Genomic DNA, 18,052 nt, shown 5'->3' with positions numbered 1-18,052 from the left:
TCTCTTGAATCAATAGACTGAATGATGAACTAGAGGTTCGCCTTGCTCCTCTATTTATAGCCTTAAAAAGAGGTTTTCCTAATCCCATTAGGAGTTCCTAATCCAAATCTTGTATTTGGATCTGGACTCTCTTTAAGAGATAAGGATAATCCCTTATCTTATCTGCAAATAAAGATTAGCCCTCCTAATCTAATTAGGAGTTTCTTAATCCAAATCTCTATTTGGATATGAACTCTCTGAGTGGATAGGGACAATCCCTTATCCTATCTGCTAATCTAAATCCCAGAACCACCCATTTTTAATTAATCTCAATAATCCAGTTCGAATTGGGCTTTAAGTGCATTAAGTCTATGTGCTCACTTATCCTCCAAGCTACTGCCCAGTTGGATATCCTTGTATTGCGTGGGACCCAAACATTGATCTACACATCAGCCACATGGGTTCAGCCCAGCCTCTGTTACAAGGCCTGGCCGAATTCACTGTAGGAGACAATAAACCTCTGAGTCCATCACCATGGGCTCTTAATGGGCCCAACATTTACATTAAACGGTCCTTGGGTCAAGCCACCTTATAAAAACCCAATGACTGTGGGCAGATGCAAGATTAGCCCATCAGGTATTACCCTCAATGGTTTTACACTTAACCTCTCAGCCCATAATGATCAAGCACTGCCCGACAAGAGAGGACCTCTCCCTCGGCTGCAAGGTACAATGCTGCACTCTCCACTCACATGGATCCTGGGAATTAAAACATTTTGTAAACATTTTGAAAACATAATACATATATATATATATATATATATATATGTATGTATGTATGTATGTTGTATGTAAATATATTTTGCAAAAACAAATTTCAACGATTGAAATCGATTGCCGGTAGTTTTGGTTTCCATCAGAGAGAGTGCATCCCCGATCATTCACTTTGTCCGACAAAGGGGCTGATCTTGTCACTATGATCACCCACTTAGATGAATTCTCGGACTATCCCAACATACCCAGGTTTTGACCCCCTCTAAGGATCTCATTGATTGACATATCAAAGACAACCCAATCTGACACCCAGTGTAGTATCATAATCGAGTCTAGGGGTCAAGTGTAACATTCCAGTTTTGCCCATCTATCTCCAAGGTCCAGGGCAATACTGAAATTCTGGTTCGGTTCAAGGTTTCAAGAAAACCCACACTGCATGTACCTTAGGTCTCACCCTGGCAGTTGAGACAAGCCACCCCAACCAACTTGGCGGCACATCAGTGTCAGCTTTGGCAGGATAAATCTCCCCAGATCTATCCAACGGCTGTGAAGATTCTAAACTAACACGACTCTCATATGTGTCCAGTTTAAGGGTATTACACAGAAACACACCACAATAACATGAATCAAATATGCACTTTATTCATTTACATTAAATGTCATAATGTACATCATTCTGATTGGAGCTAAGGGCATACACTGTCTAACACGACATTCTAAAGCTCCTTTTCCATTCCGAGTTGCTTGAAAATATGAATGTTTTCTTCATTGTCTCTCATCATCCAAATCGGTAGCTCAATCAAAAACCTCCTTATTCGTGGAACTCGCATCTAGGGATACTTTAAAGTTTTCAGAATCTGGACAAGCGTCTCGGCTAAATTGCTCTTTCTCATGAGAGCTTGATCAAATGCCATGCTTCCTTCTAGAGAAGTCATGAATTTGTAAATCTCTACTGCAAGCCCATTCATCACCTCCTGTACTTTCTTTTCTTTTGACTTTATTTACTCGAGCACCTGTCAGTCAAGACATAGACCATTTTACAGGTTCAAACATGAACTCATTCTTCTTCTTTCAACATTGGAAATGCATGTTCAGTATTGAAATGCAAGACACATAACATATATTAATTATTAGAGAACTTATAGTAGGTGCAGCATCAAAGAATACTCCCTTCAAATGGTGAAAACAATCTGGGTTTGACCCACTACAGGCGCATAAATTCCTCAAAATTCTTGTTGCATGTATGCAAAGTTGAGGTTTCTGTAGTGCCAGAACAATCTTATGTAGTACACCTAGTGTCAGAATTTGACGACAGTTCCTCTTGCTCTCCAACGCCAGCATTGCAATCGCTTCTCCAGCTGCTGCACTCACTTCATTTGATACTTTTCCTGCTATTCCTTGTTTCTCGGAGGAAATGGGTTTAAGGAAAATATGAACTAGTTCTTTAACAATTTCACCTGTGCTTCCAATCTTTTCTGATGCATCCTCTTCCAAGGCCAAATTTGTTAAAATTTCTATCCCCTATTGAGTAATCGACCAGCCCTAGGCTTCCTCCTACCAAATAGGGATCTAGATCTCTTACCAAAGAGAAATCTAGATCCCCTACCAAAAAAAGCTCTAGTCTCCCTGCTAAAGATGGATCAGCTACTATTCAGAGAATTCCTACCATAGAAAGACCAACCGAAGCAAAAAGGAAACTCTCCTCTTTGGAAGTTTCCTAATGAATCTGTTGCCTTAATTTATTATTTCCATTCTAGAAGGCCCAATTGCTTCTTGTACTTCGAGCCCACAAGGTAATGGGGCTAATTAATGGATTGACCAAGCCTCCTTCAGAAGAGATACCTGATCCTAATGACAACAATAAGAAAATTCTGAACCCTGAATTCTCTACTTGGGTATTGTTAGATTAGTTGGTTCTTAGCTGGCTTGTTGCTTCTCTAACTGAGGGAGTCCTGGCACAAGTTGTTGGACTTTCCACAACTGCTGAAGTCTGGAGTGCTCTTAAAAGGTCATTCTCTTCTCATTCTCGATCCAGGGTACTACAACTTAGGCGCCAGCTTCAGAATCTCAAGAAGGGAAATCTCTCCATTAGTGATTATGTTTAGAAAGCCAAAACCATTGCAGATAATATTTCTGTAGTTTCAGAACCAGTTGCAAAAGAAGATATAGTTCTATATATTTTATCCGGTTTGGCAAGTGAGTATGAATCCCTCATTACAACCATCACCAATCGAACTGATGTAGATCAGCTCAACATTAGTGATGTTCTTGGGTTACTTTTGAGTCATGAAACCTGGCTTTTACAACATAATTTTTCTAGTGAGAATCCTAATGCGAATGTTGCTATGAATAATAAAAATGTGACTAGTTTTCAGTCCTCTCAGAACTCCTACAATCAAAATAGGGGTGGCAACAACCGTGGCAGTGGCAGGGGCATGGTGGTCAGCCCTCAGGCCGCGAACAAGGTCGTGGAAAAGGAAATAGCATTGTTTGCCAACTTTGTAACAAACTAGGCCATGGAGCACTGAAGTGTTACAAAAGGTTTGATCTCTCATACAAAGGAGAGAGTAGCTCGCATCCAGCAGATCCTACAGCTTTTCATGGCAGTGTCTCTCATAACGGTTTTATGTCTGGATTAGGGTTTGATCAAATCTAGTATTTGGATAGTGGCACCACTCATCATATGACACCAAATGCTGATAATTTACAAGTTCGGGTTGAATACCAAGGTTCTAATCAAGTCAAGATTGGTAATGGACAGGTTTGACTATTAATAGTACAAGGTCGACTTCTCTAGTTAGTAATCATAACCAGTTTTCTTTAAAGAATATTTTTCATGTTCCTTCTCTTACTAAGAATTTGCTCTCTGTAAGTAAATTTACCAAGGATAATAATTTGATCTTTGAATTTCATCCAGATTTCTTTGTCTTAAAGGATCGTACGAGGAGAGTTTTACTCCGAGGACCTAGTAGAGACGGACTCCTCAGTTTCTTGGAATAGTTCAGCACAAGACAGAGAACTCGACAGCTTTTGTAGGGGAGAAAACCTACTTGGCAGAATGGCATCAATGACTTGGTCATGCTTCTCTAAGAGCTGTGAAAGATATTACTTTTAAGTTTGGTCTACCTTATTTCGGATCTCTTAATTATTCTTTTGTGTGTGAAACTTGTCAGTTGGGAAAAGCCCATCGTTTCAATTTACCATCTTCAAATACAACTTTTTCTTCTCCTCTTGAGTTAATCTTTTCTGGTGTGTGGGGACCTGCCCCTATTTTGTCCAATAAAGGTTTTCGTTATTATGTTTTATTTATGGATGCATATTAAAAATTTTCTTGGATTTTTCCACTTGAGAGGAAGTCGGATGTGTTTAACACCTTTCTTAAATTTAAGAATCATGTTGACTCTCTTTTCTATAAAAATTAAGTTGTTCCAGAGTGATTGGAGTGGTGAATTTTGCTCTCTTTCTCGCTATCTTGATGATGTCGGTATCATTCATTGTCCTAGTTGCCCACATACACATGAGCAGAATGGTAGTGCTAAACACAAACATCAACACATTATTGAGTCCACATTGTCTCTACTGGCATCCTTCTCCCTCCCCCAGTCCTTTTAGGCCGATGCTGCTAAAACTGCAGTCTTCCTTATCAACCGACTGCCGACTTTGGGTCTTGGTAATCTCTCTCCTTATGAGAAGCTGTTTGGCAAACCTCCTAATTACTCTATGTTAAAGGTGTTTGGTTGCAAATGTTATCCTCTACTTCGTCCTTATAATTCTCACAAGATGGATTTTCAGTCTTCTCCTTGAATATTTATTGGTTACAGCAACAGTCACAAAGGGTATCGTAATTACAACCCTGCTACCGGCAAAGAAATCATTGTTCGCCATCTTGTGTTTGATGAACATTCCTTTCCTGGAATGGTACCTTCGTCACCACCCTCCATCTCTACTGCTCCTACTAGTGTTACTCTCTCTTCCCTGGGTCTCATTAATGCTAACACATGTCCAGCTCACCATGTTGTTCCTGCTACTCCTCTTGATCCAGCTTACCATGTTGATCCTGCTGCTCCTCTTGATCTTGCTCCTCCTGATCCAGCTCGCCATGCTGACGAATCTGTTACTTCTTCCTTTGCACCAAAACAGGCAGTTTCCACCAGCACTAATGTATTACTAGCTCGACACACCAGACCTACTCAGGAACTACTCGACACCACTCATGTTGTAGGACCTCCTGTGCGCACCCATTCCATGGCAACAAGGTCTATGACCTCCATATCAGCACAGGCTTTATCTACTACTCGCCATCCTCTTCCGTCTGTTCTACTTGATGATGTTACTTTTCAGGAAGATGAGCTCTCTTCTTACGGACAAGCTGCTAAGTCCCCTCATTGGCGCTCTACCATGGCTGCTAAGTTTCATGCATTGATTCAAAATGGTACTTGGGAGCTAGTTCCTTATGATAATTCTATGAATGTAGTTGGATCTAAGTGGGTGTTTAAAATCAAATGGCACCCTGATGGTTCAATTGACCGCTACAAGGCTCGCCTTGTTGCACAAGGCTTTACTCAGGTTCCAACGGTTGACTTCACTGAGACCTTCAGTCCTATGGTTAAACCTACGACTATGTGTACTATTATCTCACTTGTAGTTTCCTGTGGACGGGACATTCGCCAATTGGATGTCCATAATGCCTTCCTTAATGGTTTTATCACCAAAACTATTTATATGCATCAACTGAAGGGTTTTAAGGATAGCAATTATCCTCATCATGTTTGCAAGCTTCACAAGGCCCTCTATGGACTCAAACAAGCTCCTCAGGCTTGGTTCTCTTGTCTAAATAGTCGCTTATATGACCTTGGTTTTCGTGGTTCACAGCGTGACCCCTCTCTGTTCATCTTTAGTCAGGAGCATATTATCATTTACATTCTTGTTTATGTCCATGATATTATTATTACTGGCTCTTCTTTTGCTCATGTTTCTCAACTTATTAGCAGTTTATCTTAGACATTTGCACTAAAGGATTTGGGGTCGTTGCACTATTTTCTTGGTGTTGAATTTCACCATGACGCCACAGGGTTATTTCTCTCTCAGCATAATTACATCTTGGATCTCTTGCTGAAGACTAACCTTGTTGCGGCCAAACCGGTCTCTAGCCCAATGGCCACATCTTCGCACCTCTCACGGTTTGATGGCAAACCCTTACCTGATCCCACTTAGTACCAGAGCATTGTAGGTGCTCTTCAATACGTTACTCTCACTAGGCCGGATGTTGCTTTTGTAGTAAATAAAGTTTGCCAATTCTTACATGCTCCTACTGAAGAGCATTGGGGTGTAGTTAAGCATATTCTACGGTACCTCAAAGGTACCATTGACACTGGATTAGTTTTCTCAGTACACAAGTCCAACAACTAGACTACGTACTCCTATGCTGATTGGGCTAGATGCCCGGATGACGAGATGATCTACTGGCGGATATTGCATTTTTCTTGGCTCTCACTTAATCTCATGGAGTGCTAAGAAACAGCCTACTATTGCTCGCTCAAGCACAGAGGCGAATTTTGAGCCCTAGCTAATGCCATCATGGAACTCTTGTGCCTGAACTCTTTACTTTCTGATTTGGGGGTCAAGCTCCGGTCGCCACCAGTGTTATACTGTGATAATATTGGAGCCACATACCTTGAAGTCGATTTTCATTTTCTTCGGGGTCTTATTATTAAGAAGTCTCTGGTGGTACAGCTTCTTCCCACTCAAGACCAAGTTGCTGACATTTTCATTAAGCCACTCTCCTCTCACCGGTTCGAGTGGCTTCGGTCCAAGCTTCGTGTGCTTCTAGCTCACTTTCGCTTGAGGGGGCGTATTGAGGAGTCAACCATCCCTAGGCTTCCTCCTCCTACCAAAGAGGGATCTAGATCTCTTACCAAAGAGAGCTCTAGATCCCCTACCAAAGAGAGCTCTAGTGTCCCTGCTAAAGATGGATCAGCTACTATTCAAAGAATTCCTACCATAGAGAGACCAATCAAAGCTAAAAGAAAACTCTTCACTTTGGAAGTTTCCTAATGAAGCTCTTGTCTTAATTTATTATTTCTATTCTTGTAATTGTTTCTAATTCTTTCATTATTCTTCTTGTATATATACAACCTTGTACAAGCTTCTAATGGTTCAATGAAATTTGACCCATTCTTTTAGACCACCTTCTTCATATTGTTTCTTTAACTTCCCTAGTGCTTGCAGCTCCCAGTGCTCCTCACAATACCGTAACCAGAATATCTTTGATGTTGCTAACTGTGAAAATAATCTCGGAGATCTCCTTTCGGAGAAGTTTTCCTATGGTACTTGCAGTGCTCACAAGCATCTTCACCACCTGGAAGGACGGCTTCATTGTCATAATATGATGAGGATCCATCAAATCATCATCCCTTAGCATACTTTCCTCAACATGTGTGAATTCAATAATTTTTGACAGGAGGCCTCTTGTGCTGCCTATCTTTCCACAGTTATCGTGATCGTAGGAAAGCTTTAATTTTTTTAGTATACGAAGACCCAAGCAATTGAACCCTGAAAAATCATAATTTCCATGGGTTAGGCGAACAACATTTCTTTGTAGACTTCTTAGAAGAAGTACTTGTTTGATCTGTTTGATGATTAAGTACTTGTTAAGCACTTCTTAGAAGTACTTATCTTAACAACCACTTAAGGTTGTTTGATAACCCACTTTCAAAATCACTTACTATGTTTTTAAGCACTTATTGGAAATGGAATGTTTGGTAAGCTACTTTCCCCATAAGTGCTTATATTGACACAAATGACAATTTTAACCCTCACTTCACTCATACATATATACAATGCTTTTCACATGTTATGCTATTCATTTAAATTGAGAGTCCACGTAGACCCACACGTGAATTTGGAGTGTGTATTTGGAAAAGTCTTCACTAGTTGAGAGCCTTTTTTAGAATTTTAGCTCCAAGGAGTTGCTCATCACAGGAATCGGAGGCCAAGAGTTCCGTGGCAAACGAAACCAGATCCATCTTCAAGCCATCAAAGACGCTTCCATTAATACACTTTGAATAGGCATCATAGAAGAACCTCTTGATTGAAACCAAGTCTGATAAGTCCCAGTCAAAGCTAGAAAGGAAAGACTATTCTTCTTAAGGTGAGAATAAAACCATAAGGTTTATTTAACTTCCAACTACCCATCCATGTGGTTGGATGGTGTTTAAATACAAGAAATTCTAACTGTTCACCACTAAGATAGCCTCAAAGTAAGGGATTAGCCTTCTAACTACATAGCCGATCCCTATGCCATCTCATAATAACAAATTAACAAGAATAACAAACTAACCTATTTGGTCGATTCTCAAGCCATGGAAAACTAACAATCAACAACTAACAAGAATAACAAACTACATATCCGATTCTTCCATTGGACGAGGCTTTCTTCCATGAAGGTGGATCCTTTCTTCACCCAGCGGGTATCTAGAATGGCTGTCGGTTCTATGACAAGTTCTCCATCCTCGTTTATGGGCAATAACTCGGTGCTAGTGGCAGTGGTTTCACCCACCTGTCTTTTGAGTAGGGAAATATGGAAAACTGGGTGGATGCGCGAGCCTTCGGGAAGTCGAAGTTTATAGGCCACCTTGCCGATTCGTTCTTCAATTTGGTACGGCCCATAATAGCGACTAGCCAGCTTGTGATAGGCTCGCCTATGAACAGTCTGCTGTCGGTACGGGTGGAGTTTGAGGAAGACCATATCTCCCACTTGGAATTCCATGTCTTTTCTTTTGGAGTTAGCCATTTGGGTCATGCGGTTAATTGCTGCATGTAGGTTGATTTTGAGTTGCTGCAAAATGGTATCTCGTGAGAGTATGGCTTGATCTACCTCTTCTACCGGGGATGTTCCACCTTGGTAATTTGGAATATGAGGTGGTGGTCTTCCATAAAGGGCTTGAAAGGGTGTTATTCCGGTAGAGGAATGGTAGGTGGTGTTATACCAAAATTCTGCCCATGGGAGGAAGGAGCTCCACTTTCGAGGTTGCTGGAACACAAAGTAACGAAGATACTGCTCTAGACAATGATTGACCACTTCGGATTGTCCATCAATTTGGGGGTGATAGGCGGAGCTCATGTGCAATTTGGTACCGGACATTTTTAAGAATTCCCACCAAAAGTGGCTGACGAAGATAGGATCTCTGTTGCTAATGATTGTCTTTGGCATACCGTGGAGCTTCACAATTCCTTCTACAAACCTTTCAGCTACTAATTTCGCCGTATAGGGATGTGGTAAGGCCAAGAAATGAGCTGATTTAGTAAGACGATCTACTACCACAAAAATAGTGGTTTACCCTTGGAGGGTGGTAGACCTTCTATAAAGTCCATGGTAATGTCATCCCATACTTGGCAGGGAACGGGTAATGGCTGTAGTAGTCCTGCTGGGGATAAAGTGTCTGCCTTATTTTTTTGACAAATGACGCAAGAGGCCACGTATTGCTGGATATCTTTATACATGGAGGGCCAATAGAATTGTTGTGCCATACACTTGTATGTTCTTAGTACCCCTGAGTGTCCACCATATGGAGAGTCATGAAATTCTTGTAAGAGGGTAGGGACGAGGTGGGATCGAGGAGGGATCACGACCCGATTTTGTAAAATACCAGTCCATTCTTCCATGTGTAGGGAACTCCAGGACTCTCTGTTGCAAGCTTGCCAATGCGGATCATGTAGGGGTGAGTGCTGGCTTCTTTCTTGACAGTGTCCCACAGAGATGTTTGAGGAATAAAAAGAGTATTAAGGCTAGGACTGCCTAGTACTCTAAATAGAGCATCTGCAACAGGGTTTTCCCATCCAGGCTTGTAAATGATCTCATAGTCATACCCGAGCAGTTTGGACACCCACTTCTGTTGTTCCAGTGTCCCAATGCGTTGCTCTAAGAGATACTTGAGGCTGCGCTGATCGGTCTGGACGTAAAATTTTCGGCCCAACAAGTAAGGTCGCCATATCTGTATTTCCTAAACAATGGCGAGCATCTCTTTGGCATAGGTGGACCAAGTTTTTTTGTTGACGCCTAAAGCTCGGCTCATGAATGCTATGGGACGTCCTTGTTGCATCAATACTGCTCCAATACCTGCCCCAGACGCGTCTGACTCAATGATAAAAGGCTCATCAAAATTAGGCATTGCCAGTGTGGGGGTCGTGGTCATTTCTTTCTTCAAGGCTGTAAATGCCTCTTGGGCTTCGGTGGTCCATCGAAATTCACCCATTTTGAGAAGATTAGTGAGGGGTCAAGCGATGATCCCATAGTTGCAGACGAACTTCCTATAATATCCTGTAAGGCCTAAGAAGTCGTGCAAGTCAGTAACATGAGTGGGTTGAGGCCATTTAAGCATAGCCTCAATTTTCCCTTGGTCTACTTTGACCCCTTGAGAAGTGACAATGTGTCCCAGATATTCCACTTTTGGCTGGCCGAATATACATTTACTAAACTTGATAAAAAATTGGTGATGCCTTAAAACCTCAAAAGTTGTTCTAACATGTTCAAGATGCACGCTCCAGTTGGGGCTATAAATAAGAATATCATCAAAGAAAACTAACACAAACCTTCGGAGATAGGGACAGAAGACAGAATTCATAATAACCTGAAAGGTGGAAGGTGCATTACACAGGCCAAAGGGCATAACCAAGTACTCATAGTGACCATTGTGTGTGCGAAATGTCGTTTTATGAATGTCCCATGGGTGGATCCGTACCTGATGATATCTGGACCGTAAATCAAGTTTAGTAAAGAAAGAGGCTCCATATAGTTCATCTAGCATATCGTCAACAGTTGGAATAGGAAATCGATCCTTAATGGTCACGACATTGAGTGCCTTGTAATGGGTACAAAAATGCCAAGTCTCATCCTTCTTTTTAACTAGCAAGACAGGGGAAGAAAAGGACTTGTGCTAGATTGTATTAGCCCCATCCGTAACATGTCCTGTATTTGTTTTTCTATCTCAGCTTTTTGGAAATAAGCATACCTGTATGGGCGGACATTGATGGGTTCCGTTCCTTCTTTGAGATTGATGCGGTGGTCGATCTCTCTCCATGGTGGCAGCTGTGTGGGCTCTTGGTAGAGGTCTTTGAATTCGGCCAGTAGTTGCTGCATATCCAGGTGTAGTTGTGGTGACACTTCGTCCGTGACTGCTTGGAGACAGACGGCAAATAGCGAATGTCCCTGTTTTATCCCCTTTGAGATTGCTTTGAAGGATGCAGGCTGAATCGGTTGGTTGTTGGTCCCCTTCAACAGCCGGGGTTGGTTGGCCCAAGAAAACTCCATCGTCATTTTCTTCCAATCACACGCCACGGTGCCCAATTGCTCGAGCCAATGGATTCCTAGTACCATATCCAACCCAATCAGTGGTAAAGAATAAAGCGTTAAGGTGAACGGGATACCTTGTACTAAGACGTACACATTTTCAAATCTTCCTCGGCACTTAAGGGGTTCGCCATTGGCTACTTTGACATTGAAGGGCTCGGTAGGTACTACCGGTAATTGCAGCAGTTCGGTTATTCTGTTGTTGATGAAGTTATGGGTGGATCCACTATCGATAAGAACAATCAGTTCGTGGGATCCTACCTTGGCCGTGACACGCATGGTTCTAGCCGTCGACCATCCCGTAAGGGCATGGAGTGATATTTCAGGCTCCCTGCGCGGGTCGGTGAAGCTTGGTTCGTCGCTGGTGCAGTCTCCGATGAGTAGTAACAGCTGCAGCCCCTTGCATTTGTGTCCAGGCCCAAATTTCTCGTCGCAGTTGAAACACAGACCTTGAACACGCCTCCTCTGCATCTCTGTCCAAGAAAGATGTTTCAGTGATGGAGTCATCTTCGTCTTTGTTGGGAAAGAGTCACCAGCGGTCCTGGTGGCTGTACGCAGAGTCTTCTCATGACGACCCAGCTGTTCATCCTTCATTCGTGCCAAGCTGATAGCTTCCTTCAAGGATTTGGGTTGCGCGTAGGCACCCTGTTCGATCTTCGTGGCCTATCATTCATCATCATGTAACTCACACTCTTTGTCCACCTTTTCCAATATCTTACGGTAGATGACCTTCCACTCCCAGTATGCTTTCTCCGTCAAAAACAACAGTGCTTCAGCAGATGCCAACCCATAGAAGATATTCAGAGAAAGTTTCTGGTTTCTCTTGGTTTCTCTTGTCAGGATCGTTACTCAACTCACCGTAGTTCTGCTGAATAAGCCTCAATAGAGAGAGAGAGAGAGAGAGAAACACAGGATGTGGCAGACAAAAGCTGAAGCCAATACAGTAATTTGCTGATGTTGCGAGAAAGCGAAATCCCTTTTACACATGGAATTAAGGGGACATCTGCGGTCTCCCATATCCGTGTAGGCATGTTCTTCATGAACTTGTTGTTAGGTCTTGCTGTGTTGGTGTTCTCTTTCACTTGTCGACCATGGTAGCTCTGCGGCAGGAAAATTGTTTTGGTGGTCTGAACAAAGAACTGGTAGCTGTATTTCAGTGCCCGAAACTATATATCCCTTCTTCTTCTTCTATGTGTCGTGTAGATTGGTGTTGCCACTCAAGCTCGTGACTCCGGCTGAAAATTCTGGTTCCTTCAATTAAGAGTATAATGGTGATGAACCAGAAGTCCATGGTGCCTAGTTTAATGGCATAACCTCCAAGAAGAACCACAGTTGCCCAGATGAAACAAAGAGTTCCTATACCACTTGCAGCTTTTTCAAGAATCGCAAGCCGCAGAGCAATTAACGTAAGCTTCTTTTCAGGCGCATGATTTGCCAATATATCCAGAATCCTCTGGCTGTACCCATGGAATCTGCATTCGGACAGTCTTGATGCGATGAATTGAGCATGGGTTCTCCTCCATATTGCTGCTATTTTCTTTTCTGGAGTTCCTTTCCCGATAGGCCAATTACTTAAAAGTACAGAACTTTGGGAACTGAAATCAGCAGTCCGGAGTTCTACCCAACTGCTTGTGTTGAAGCTGCCTGAGGCTGAGATGGTCTGATGCCGAACTGGAGTTGTTATAAATGTAGTGGGGCTCTTGCTTTGAAATTGAAATTGCTTTGGAGCTGTGAAGATTGCAGAGGAGATAATGGGTGGTGGGGTATCATATGAAAGAAGAAGAAGAAGAAGAAGAGTATTGAGATGCAGTTTTTCTGTTATTGGTAGTTTTTTTTCCCAAGTATTCTGTTATCGGTGGTTGGTTCTTTATCTTAATTCTTCTTTGTTGTGCATTTCCAACTTTGCCCTTCAGTTTTTTTTTTTTTCATTTTTATAAATCCAGTTGATTAAGTCATTCAGCCGTTGCAAGGAAAATGCCTCCACTTTTGGCTACTCTTCAATTTTCTTTTTGACTAAATCCATATTTGAATGACCGTAATTCCCTAACTAACCTAACCTTAATGGTGGGTGTCTTGGATATTGACTTCATTGAATTGACCTTTGCTTAATTATCTCTCCATTGCCCATAAGTTGCATTGATCATCACAATTAGATTCTTAATCAACAGTCGTCAGCTTATCTTGTTAATTAATAACTTAAATTAATAATTGCGTCTTCCTCTCCATATACATGCACGAATTGGAGGTTCAAACGGATCGGATCGGATATATACGGATCCAAATTTGATTTGTCAAGTCAAATGTTATCTGTCGGATTTAAATGGGATTCGGATTGCAATGTGATATTCGATGACATTAATATTTTGAGTTAAATTTTAAAAATGATCAAGGTATTATATATTATTAATAAAATTAAGGAAATTTGCTTTGATAAAATTATCCTGAACAAAATTAATTGAAAATAGTTTTGTGTGAAACTTGAACTTACGACTCTTTCAGTAAAAATACAACATCTGAACCAATTTTATTAATAAATACAATTAAATTTTAAGTATACCATATTATAAAATGTAATTATCCATGTCATTCTCAACCCTTTTAGAATTTTGTGGTTTTTTAAATTTGTAAAAATAACATATTGAATGAATATGAAACTATTTAAACTCATCCACAACCAATTCAGTTAAAAAATAATAGATCAGACATGAGTCTATTTAAACTCAACCACAAGGTCCACAATCAATTCAGTTGCTTTTCTATTAGGAAATTGAATATATTCTCTTCTCAGGGTAATCTCTTAACACTAGCCGTGCATCACACTGGTTTCTTCTAATATATATTTAAATTGAATTTAATCAGATCATGCTGAATCAAATAGGGTTGAACCCATATTCAACCCAATTATAAACAAATCGAATTTGGACAATTGGATGCAATTTACAGGTCTAACAAGTAACAACACTATGTAATTAAGTTAATGCTTCTAGCTAGCCAAGTAGCTGCATGAACGTGCGTAGCATGTGGATACAGGCCCGGACTCAGCATCATGATTTCCAAAATCTCTCTCTATCTCTCTCAAGATTGATCTGGCCACAAAAGGAAATTTGCAATAACCCAATGAGCAGGCATTAGAAAAGTCCAAGAGAGTTGGTATTACAGATTGAGCCCTTGGAACTGCTACCAACCATGCATCATGCATTAATTCATACCTTATAATATTACTAGTAATTAAGCACGTACATGAATTTTAGATATATCATAATTAAGATAAAAATTAAAAATTAACAAAAGTAACAATATGATTAAAAATAAACTCAAATGCTTTTAGTAAATGTGCATGTGCATTGTATGTAGAAATTTTAAATTACAATAATAATAATAATAATTTTTGTATTATTATTATTTATTTATTATTATTATTATTATTATTATTAAATTTTGTATTCCATTTTTGACATAAATAAAAATAAATTTTATTTTAACAATAATTTTTATTTATTATGATGAATATATAACATTATAAATGTTCCCAAATGTGATAGAATTTTTTACTTTTTCATTGTTTGTGTTCTATCTGTTTTAAAATATTTATTATTCAATTATGACATCATGAGTTTCTTTGAAAAGTTGAACCATTGATCCACCATCTAGATAAGAAAATAGCTTTACTTTCAGATTTGTTTTAAATTATATATCATCTACATCATATAAATAATTTTTACTTATCATACTTAATTTTTGTTTGACATAATTAATATATATTTTTTATATACTTTTTATTACTTGTACTTCGTTATTTTTTAAAGACTTATTATTTAACTATCATATCATCGGTTAATGCATTTAACCCAAACCACTGATCCTCAACCCTAAAAGGAAAATAATTTGATTTCTAGGTTGACACTAAATTTTATATTACATTTCCATCATTGATAATGAATGTATATTATTAGAGATGTATCCAATATTTATTTTATAAATATATAACATTAGATATGTGCCCAATTTTTTTCTATTTTTATTTTTGTTATTATTTATATTTCTATTTTTAAAAGTTATATTATTTGACTATGACATTATTTCATTTATAGGTTGATTTTAACTTTGTCATTCCATTTTCATCATTAATAAAATTACTTCTTACATTTCATATGCATTTTTGTTTAGTATAATGAACATGTAATATTAGATATATGTCCAATCCAATTTATTTTTTATATTATATATTTTATATATTTTAATTTTTATTATTTAATTATGACATTATTTATTAACCCATTTGACCCAAAATGGTTGAATTGCTTACCCACCATTGGGAGGGAAGAAAATAGTTTTTTCAAAATATTTATTTTATAATATTAAAATTAATTTTATGGATTTAATAAGAGAATATACCTTAATATGAGATTTAATGAGAGAGAATAGGAAAATAGTTTTATTTATAATTGGTTTTAAATTTTACATTCCATTTCCATCATTAATAAAATAGTTCTTATTTATCATACTTATTACTATTTAATATGTTGAATATATAGTATTAAAAATGTTTCCAATTTTTTAAATTTCTATAACTATTTTTATTTTATCTATTTTCAATTTTATTATTTAGTTGTGACAACATGGATTGCCCCATTTGACCTAAAATGGTTTAATTTCTTACCACTGCCTAGATGAAAACACTATTTTTTTTTTCAGGTAGATTTTAAAAGTGTGTTTTTATGTTATTGGAATTATTAATTTATTATGTATGGATTTAATTAGTAGAATTTAATGATGAGGAGAAATAAAAATTCCTTAAATATATGATTCAATGAAGGTGAATGCAAATTAATACCGTAAGTGTTGGATTTAATGAGAGGAAATTGAATGCATTAAATATCTTATAATTGTCTCTTTTCAACTCATTTAATATTAATAATTGATTACCCTTTTACCTCATTTTTTTATCAATAAATTTAAATATGGATGGGTAAATTTTGTCATCAGAAAATTCCAGAAATATTACAGAGGCTATTCATGCTTTTTAAAGCAGTATAGATTATAGATTATAGATAAATATAAATTAATGCAATGGCTACTGATTAGAATCGATAAAATTACATTTCTTTACAATAGATTATATCTGAAGGACTTGGCCAAAAACAATAAATATGTAAAATGAAGGTCATTCACAGCAAATGGAAGGACTGAAGGAGCTAATTGGTTTAAAACAGAGTGCCTTTATCAGAAGAAAGGCAAGCTGAGAAAGGAATGGTTTAGGCTACAGGCTCTATACATTAACAAGAAATGTAGCTCTGAATAAAATAGAATGGTTATTGTGTACCTCTAACAAGGAACTATTTGGGCTTTCAAAAAAAAATGAAAAACAGAAAGTTGTTGGGACAATAATTTCTTTTAGGGGTGCTCATGGTTTGTGGGGTGATTTTCTGGATCGAACTGACTTTTTTGGTTTTTATATTTAACTGAACCAATGCAATCGGTTTACTGGTCGATCGGTTAATCAGTGGACTGGTTAACCACAGTTCGGTTTTTCGATTTTTTTATGCCCTCAAAATTAAAAAAAAAAAAAAGGAATTGGGAGCCAGAGACAGGGAGAGTGGGAGTCTGAGAGATTGTTGCCAAAGCAGGAGGGATCGCCAGTGTCGGAGGCTGTCAGTGATAGGGATCGTCGGTGTTGCCAAAGCAGGAGGGATTGCTGGTGTCAGAGGCCGTCGGTGATTCAGTCGGAGGGTGGAGCGCCGAAGGCCATCGGTCCTTTGGGGAAGAACGAAGAAGAGAACTCAGAATTGGGACTGGGAGAGTGGGTCTAAGAGAGAGAGAGAGGGGGAAAGAAAGGGAAAGGGAAAGGCGCGGGTGTCAGTCTATCAAACAGGCTATTGAGAAGGAAAGGGAAAGGGAGAGTGGCATCCAGATTGGCAAACTGAAAAAGTCTCAGTTCGGCAATCTGAACACTCTCAAACTGTCGAACTTTTTTATTAGATTTTCAAAAAAAAAATAACATATAATATATAATATTAATATATATACACATATCAGTTGATTCGGTTAACCAACGGTTTTTTACATGGTTAACCGAAACCAAACTGAAACTATCAGTTTTTTTAAAACATCGAACCGACTGATTCAGTTAACTGATTTTTTGGTTCGATTTCAATCGATTTTTTCGTAAGTTGATTTTTCATTTTTTTGCTCACCCCTAAATTCTTTTACCTCAATCCAAGCTGCTAGTTTAGGCCTTCTTGTGGTGATATCATATTTCTTTACTTGCGGTATGAATGGGCGATAAATCTCATATTAAGGTAACGCATATAAGATGATTTGGAAAGTGTGTCTTCTAAGGTATATTCTCCTATTAGAAATAAAACTGAATTGGCCAATTCAGGGGGACTATTTCATGGAGAATGACAAGACGACCTTAGCGATGGAACGATGGAGCTAACTTGAAATGCCATTTTTACCCTTGGGTGTTTTCTTAAAAAAAGTGTAAAATCGGCCGGCATCATAATCACATGTAGCCAGATTCATGAGCACCTCAAGGTTCACTGTCTACATTGATTAAAATATAGACCGTTGAATGGGTATTAGTGGTTGAAATCAACAAATTAAAATGAGGGAAGGACGGACAGAGGGTTAATTCAAGACATATGTAGACCAGTCCATCATTTGAATCAACGGACGAGGGCTTTCTTCCACTTCTAGCCAACCTTTTCATGTTCCTATTTCCTAGATTAATGGGGAAGAGCTGAGTATTAAGTAACTTAGGACATTTTCAGTTACCAATTTATAATTTGGGCAATTACAATCATTAATTTAAATTATTAAAAAAGGTTTATTTATACAATATATGTCTTTGTCCTTATCACTTTTAAAATGTTTTAACGTAATTTCTGTTCAATTAATTCAATTGCCATTTAATACATGTTGAATAATTGTAATTATTTAATTCCAGTGT

General features: G+C 38.6%; 1 pseudogene; it reads right to left on the bottom strand.

Annotated features, from left to right (window-relative positions):
- Window positions 1–1,209: 1,209 nt before the first annotated feature.
- Window positions 1,210–14,299, bottom strand: LOC148804175 (uncharacterized; annotated as a pseudogene).
- Window positions 14,300–18,052: the final 3,753 nt, after the last annotated feature.

The sequence above is a fragment of the Nelumbo nucifera genome, chromosome 1 (genome assembly GCF_055504915.1).
Source record: "Nelumbo nucifera cultivar China Antique chromosome 1, China Antique-T2T, whole genome shotgun sequence".
NCBI lineage: Eukaryota > Viridiplantae > Streptophyta > Magnoliopsida > Proteales > Nelumbonaceae > Nelumbo > Nelumbo nucifera.
This window is presented reverse-complemented; position numbering and strand designations above follow the sequence as displayed.